Source organism: Mus caroli, chromosome 3, assembly GCF_900094665.2.
Source record: "Mus caroli chromosome 3, CAROLI_EIJ_v1.1, whole genome shotgun sequence".
Taxonomy (NCBI): domain Eukaryota; kingdom Metazoa; phylum Chordata; class Mammalia; order Rodentia; family Muridae; genus Mus; species Mus caroli.
Window position 1 is genome coordinate 31,689,268 of NC_034572.1, and position 6,467 is coordinate 31,695,734.

Below are 6,467 nucleotides of genomic sequence, written 5' to 3' on the forward strand. Positions count from 1 at the left end.
CATCTCTGGGTTGGTAGTCTTGGGTTCTATAAGAAAGCCGGCTGGGAAAGCCAGGGGAAGCAAGCCAGTAAGAAACATTCCTCCATGGCCTCTGCAGCAGCTCCTGCTTCCTGACCTGCTTGAATTCCAGTCCTGGCTTCCTTTGGTGATGAACAGCGATGTGGAAATGTAAGCTGAATAAACCCTTTCCTCCCCAACTTGCTTCTTGGTCATGATGTTTGTGCAGGAATAGAGACCCTGACTAAGACACAGTGGGCAGGAACTCAAGCAGGGCAGGAACCTGTAGGCAGGAGCTGATGCAGAGGCCATGGAGGGGTGCTGCTTACTGGATTGCTTCCCGTGGCATGTTCAGCCTGCTTTCTTATAGAACCCAGGACCCCACAGGGATAGCACCACCTACAAGGACTGGGCCCTCTCCCATCAATCACTACTAAGAAAATGTCCTATAGACTTGTCTACAGCCAGATTTTTATGTAGGCATTTTTATAATTAAGGTTCCCTCCTCTCAGATGACTTTAGCTTGTGTCAAGTTAACCTAAAACTATCCAGCACACCAGGGATTAGAGATAGGCCTGGAGAAAGAGTGGGAAATGACCATAAAGAACAGCAGGAAGGAAATCTCTGTATGATTTGCTGTGATGGTTACATCAACTTAGACTTGACAAAGTGGCATAGAGCCACATCATACCAGCATAAAATATGTTTTCATATTGTACTATACTCATATAAGACAGAAACATCAGAGGGAGTGGAAAAGAACATTTTGTATGACTGTTGCTACTTCCTGTGAACCGGCTGTGATTTCAAAGAAAAAAAGTTATAGCACAAAATATCATTACCTGTTTTTTGTCATGAAATTCTTTTGTTGTTTTTTTTTTACTTTGTGATGTAGCTCAGGCTGGCCCAGAACTTTCTCCATTGGTCTCAAACCCAGGGTTTTCCTGTGTTAGGCTCCAATGTGCTGGGATGCTATGCATACATTAGCTACATTCAGCTAGAGAAGTTCACATTATATTTGCTGGAGGCAGGTTTTTTTTTTTTTTCTTTTTGTGACACCATCTGCATTTTTCACATGCTGGTGAAAAGTCAAAGTAGGGGGAAGGTTCAAGAGCCAGGAAGTAATCGTCTTCACAGGGTTAGAGGCCCTTGGAATAGAAAAGCTCTACAATGAATAATTCATCTTGATGATGCCATCTCTTTTACACCTGTAGCTCAGGGTGGCTCTTCCTCAGGGGATAAGAAGAAAGGAGACAAGTAAGAGTTCAGATCCTCCAGTTCCTCACTCACTGTAGAGGAAGTCTGCTGCGAATTACACTTCTCTTCTTGCTATCCTAAGATCTTCTTATCTCTGGAGCAATTTAGTTTCAGTTTCGTTTTGTTTTGGGGAAACTGAATCATATCTCAGTCACTTCTAGTTCAAAGAACTCGTGCTAAGACTTTATTTATTTATTAGTCTTATATCTGACTTCACATCTGTTTAAAAGTGGATGCTCCCACCCCCAAGTGGAAATGTTGAGTGACCTGAACTCTTAGAACCAGAGGCTTAGATATTGACAGGTAGTGTAGAGAATGTACTGGAAGCTGTGGCGCTGGGGCTCAAATCCTAGATCTCTAAACTGACAAAGTACTTCAACCTCCTAAGCCTTAGGTTTTCAATTTGTGAAAAATTAAAATATTTGGTTGATTTCCTAGGTCAGTGTTTCATACATCAAATGCATCTTCTGTGAGATGCACGCCATAGCTAGCAGACTCTTCTTTTTCTGGCTTCCTTTTCCTACGTTGATTATACTGTCTACATTATCAGGGCGATGTTTACAACCCCCACGCCACAAGTGGAATCTGGAACAAGGTAGTTTTCAAATCAGTAGTGACCTGTGTCTCTCAGACTAGGCTACGCCCTGTGGACACGGCCCCGCCCCTCCGCTCAGGCCTGTTCTCTTGTAAAACAGGATTCGCCTCTAGGCACAGGTTCCAACTTTAGTCTTTAGTTTGGTCCTGAAGCTCAGGCTTTGCCCCATTGACCTAGATCTCAACCCTAGGGCCTAAGCCCTGTCCTCTGCCCCGAGCCTTCCAAGACCCCGCCCCGCCCCGCCCAGGCCCCGCCCCCGGCCCAGGCGGCGATTCTCCGTTCGGGCCCGGTGCCAGCGAGGGGCGGAGCTAACTCGGTTCTTGGGCGGGGCCAGAGTGGCGTACCCGGAGGCGCTGGCGCCTTGACGTGATACGCTGCCGGTTGACGCAGCTGCAGTGTCGCTGGCCTCCGCTCCTTCCTGGGCTCTGCTCCTCCGCCCCATGGGTGTCCGAGGCGGCCGGCCGAGCTGGACGAGCTACAGGCTGAGGGTGTAAGCATCAGCGGAGGTCCCGACTCGGGGCTGCCGTGCTGTCAGGTGAGAGGAGCTCGAGAGGCTGCGCGCGGTGAGGGCTGGGAGGTGGCGAGGTGGGCAGCGCCTTTCCGGGTGAGTCTGGAAGGTTTGCGGGGTCGCGGCTGTGGCGCGGGCCTGGGGTCGGAGGTCGGAGGTCGGAGGTTAAGGTGGAGGCCTAGCAGGCCCTGACAGCCGGGTGCTGGGGTTGCGGGCGGGCGGGCGCGCGGACCTGGCAGAGTGGGCAGGGCCGAGCGCCCCGGGTTGGCTCGGCCCTCGTCCCGTAGGGCATACCTGAGTGGACACCTCTCCTGCCAGAGGAAGGTCCACAAGGGTTATCTTCCATCCGGGGAATATTAGATGTCTTCCTTCCTCGCCCCATCGGCTGTGGTGTTGACAGTGGGATGTCCGGTAAAGGGGACGAATTCTTGTAAATTTCCTCTGAGCAGTCATGGGTTCTGGAACGGAGAAAGTAGGTTTCAGGTGGTTTCACGTTGCTGCTTTCATCCCGTGCATGACAACGAAGCAGATTTAATCTGACAAGTATAAAAGTGGATGAATTAGTCAGAATATTTGACTTAGCAATGACTGCTATGTGCTGTTTTAATATGCGCTCATACAGTTTGTAACAGAAAGGTGAAGCCTTTTCCCACTTTGTAGCTGAGAACCTTGGAACAGAACTGTTTCAAACCTGACTTTCTCACTTTATGGCCCCTCAGTCAGCATGCCACCCCCCCCCCCCCATTACTCAAATGCCTTAAAAGTTTGCAAGGCAAGTGCCCTGTGATAAATATGCCAGGTGCCCAGAGTAGAGAGGAAATGAAGGCACAGCTCTTTCCAGCAGACTCGGTGTCAGTAGAAACACTCTTTCAAGGCTGCACTTTTAAGTGTGCCTCACAGGTAGAACGTCACCATTAGCATCCTGACTCCTACCTCAAGGACTCCTATGTTCCTTTTACATATAAAATGGTTCTTAAATTATTTTAGTCTTATTTGAGGTGTAGGAATGTAACATTGGACCAATACTGGAGAGTTTCCTGGTGTGTTTAAATAATTTAGTTTGAAAAGGTTGCTCTACCAACAAAGTTAGGATACCTTTTCTAATTGATTGATATGCTGGTCTTTTCAGACTTGTTAAGATGAAGCGCTGCAGAAGGACCTTCAGAAGAGGAAAGATAAACAACATTGAAGATTAAAAAACTAAACAAAATAAAACAAAAAATCTTGTGTAAGTATTTCTGCCTAAGATTTAAAAAAAAAATCTAATTTCTTATTAAAGTCCAGATAGAAAAAAGTTAACTTTATGCTTCATTTGTGATTCAGTCCATCGGTGACCCACAAATCATTCCATCTGCATTTTGGACTGCTGATACCTGGATACCTGATTGATAATTAACTCAAGTGCTTAACAAAAGTTAAGCATAGGAACGCCCAGGGGAGGGACCATCGCCGGGTGCCAGTATGCTTGTCTTTTGCTTGCTCTATTATTTGCTCATGTGTACAAAATGCTTAGAAAAGAATATTTATATGTCTCTGTATGCGCTTGTTATTATTGTAGTAATTTGCCTTTTAGGCATAGATAAAGATCTCTGCAGCCAAGGCTTGCCTGGAAGTAGAGATTCTCCTGCCTCAGCTTCTTGGTATAGGATTGCAACAATTACCCAACTTGAAATGTTTTCTTTCTTTCTTTCTTTCTTTCTTTCTTTCTTTCTTTCTTCTTCTTTTTTTTTTTTTTTTAAATTATGGGTTCTAAAGAGAATAGTAAAAGACATGGATAAAAACGATTGAATTCATTTAATAGATGTTTATAGAGTACTATATAGCAGACACCATTTTGAGCTTCTGGGAAAGATTGAAATTCTGGTAAAGAATGAAATAGTAGAGGAAGAGAAAAGAAGCCCCTCTGTTTCTCTTGAATTATGTGCTGTGTGAAGATTATTCAGCAGGTTCTTACATTAGCTTCCAGCTTCTCTTCATGATGCAGTTGGTGTACAATGAGTTGTGGCTGAGCTGGATAGCCATAGATCTGTGGATATTCGGTGGCCTTGATCCATTGCCTTATGCCAGAATATGCTCTTCCTATTAAAGACTGTATTAGTTTCCTTTCAGTGCTGTGATAAGACCCCATGACCAAGGCAACATAAAGGACAGTTTAATTTGGCTTATGGTCCTAGAGGGTTAGAGTCTATGATGGTGGAACAAAGGCATGGTGACAGTGGCTAGAGCAGCAGCCAAGCGCTTCGATCTTGATCCATAATCAGGAGGCAGAGCGCATTCTAGGAATGGCACTAGTTTATGAAATCTTAAGGCCTACCTCCACTGACACACCCATTCCAAGGCTACACTTCCTAAGCATTGCCAAACAGTTTTACCAACTTTGAGTATTCAAACCACCACATTTCACTCCCTGGCCTCATCAACTTGTGGCCATATTATAATGCATAATGCTTCTAGTCCAACTTCAAAAATACCTTTTGGTATTAAACTGTTTAAAAAAATCTAAAGTTTAAGTCTCTTCTGGGACTCAAAGCAATCTCACAATTGTAAGCCTTTGTAAAATCAAAAAAATTTAAATATCTTCAATATACAGTGGCTTAGAATATGGATTCCAATTTTAAGGGGGGAAGAATAGGCTATAGTAAGGAAATACTGGCCCAGAAGAAAGACTGAAACCCAATAGGGAAAACCCCAAATCCTGAGCTCCATGTCTGAGGTCAAAGGGCTTGGATGGCTCTCTCCATTCAGCTTTCTGCCTGCAGCACACTCCTCATTCTTGGGCTGATTCCATTTCCTCTATTCTACTCTCTGGCAGATATCCCGTGGCTCTGGCACCTCTAAAATCTTGAGATCTCCTAGACAATTCTGGCTTAATTTACAGAGCTTCAGCCGATGGCCCCTTAGGGTCTCCGTGCAGAGACTCGCCTGTCAGCTGCTTGCCCCCAGTGGTTCTTCTTAACCACTGAGGGGTTTCTGTCACCCCTTTATTCTTTTATCCTTCGTGACTCCATGTTCTGCTGCTCACTGGGGATGGAGCCTGGCCTCACATTTACTGCAGCTTTAATTTGTTGTTGCCTTTAAATTCCTTAGGCTTTTTCTTTTCACAACTTGGAGGCTTAGTTGACAAAGTCTTACCTCAGTGTACCTCCTGTATTCCAGTGCTTGATCTCCTTATCTCCTTCAGAACAAGCCTTGATTCCAGCACTGCATTTCCTGGTTTCCTTCCCTTCAAGTTGTACATTTTGTATTTCATTTGCCGTACTTGATCTTTTTTCATTGTAGACCTGCATAAGAGTGATTACGAATAACTATGAGGCTGTCTTGAAATCTTCACTGCCAAAGAAATTAGTCTATTACTTTTCAACTTAGCCTCAGGCTGAGTGAGTTTTAGGACAAGGTTTAAAGGCAGCCACGTTATTTATTTATTTATTTATTTGCCAAAATTCCATGAAAGTAGTCTGAGATGAGCTGCTAATATTTTTTCCCCTCTAAAACTTCTTGAGCTGGGCCTCCATAATCCACATTTTTCTCAGTACGTCTGTCTTCTTTTTATGTTCCTGCTTAGAAAACAGGAGCTTAAGCTTTGCTTATAGCATTCAACTGCTTTTCTCATCCAATGTCCTGAAGTCTTCCACATTTTCCCAAAACAAAAACAACAAAAATGGCATGGTCAGGCTTGTCACAGCAATAGCTCATTTCTGATAGCAGCTGCTATATTAGTTTTTTTTTTTCCTGTTGCTATAATAAAGACATCATGACCAAGGCAACTTGTAAAAGGAAGACTTTAGTTTGGCTTTATGGATCCAGACAGTTAGTTTGGGTGGTTCGTATGATGACAGAGCAAATGAGAACAAATGGCTGGAGCAGCAGCTGAGAGCTCACAGATTCTCAAGTGGGAGGCAGAGAGGGGCATGCTGGCAATGAGGAGGTTGTTTTGAAACCACAAAGCCCTTGCCCAGTGACACGCCTCCTCCAACAAAGCCACACCTCCCAAGTCTTTACCAACCAACGTCACCAACTGGGGACCAAGTAGTTAAACATATGGGCCTATAGAGGTCATTCTCTGGTCTTTACTAGCTCAAGATGTGTGGTTTTTTTTTTTTTTTTTTTTTT

General features: G+C 44.5%; 1 protein-coding gene across 11 annotated transcripts in view; it reads left to right on the top strand.

The window, feature by feature from the left end:
• The first annotated feature begins 2,211 nt into the window (after positions 1-2,211).
• Positions 2,212-6,467, top strand: part of Kiaa1109 (KIAA1109 ortholog) — a 191,668-nt gene continuing 187,412 nt past the window's right edge. For 10 of the 11 annotated variants that reach the window (XM_029475239.1, XM_021157454.2, XM_029475245.1 and 7 more), the window contains exons 1-2: positions 2,212-2,384; positions 3,487-3,585. The gene's annotated coding sequence lies outside the window, so the exon portion shown is untranslated. Of the gene's footprint in view, positions 2,385-2,691; positions 2,769-3,486; positions 3,586-6,467 lie in introns of those variants that run through there. The other variant, XM_029475240.1, reaches the window with a different exon arrangement.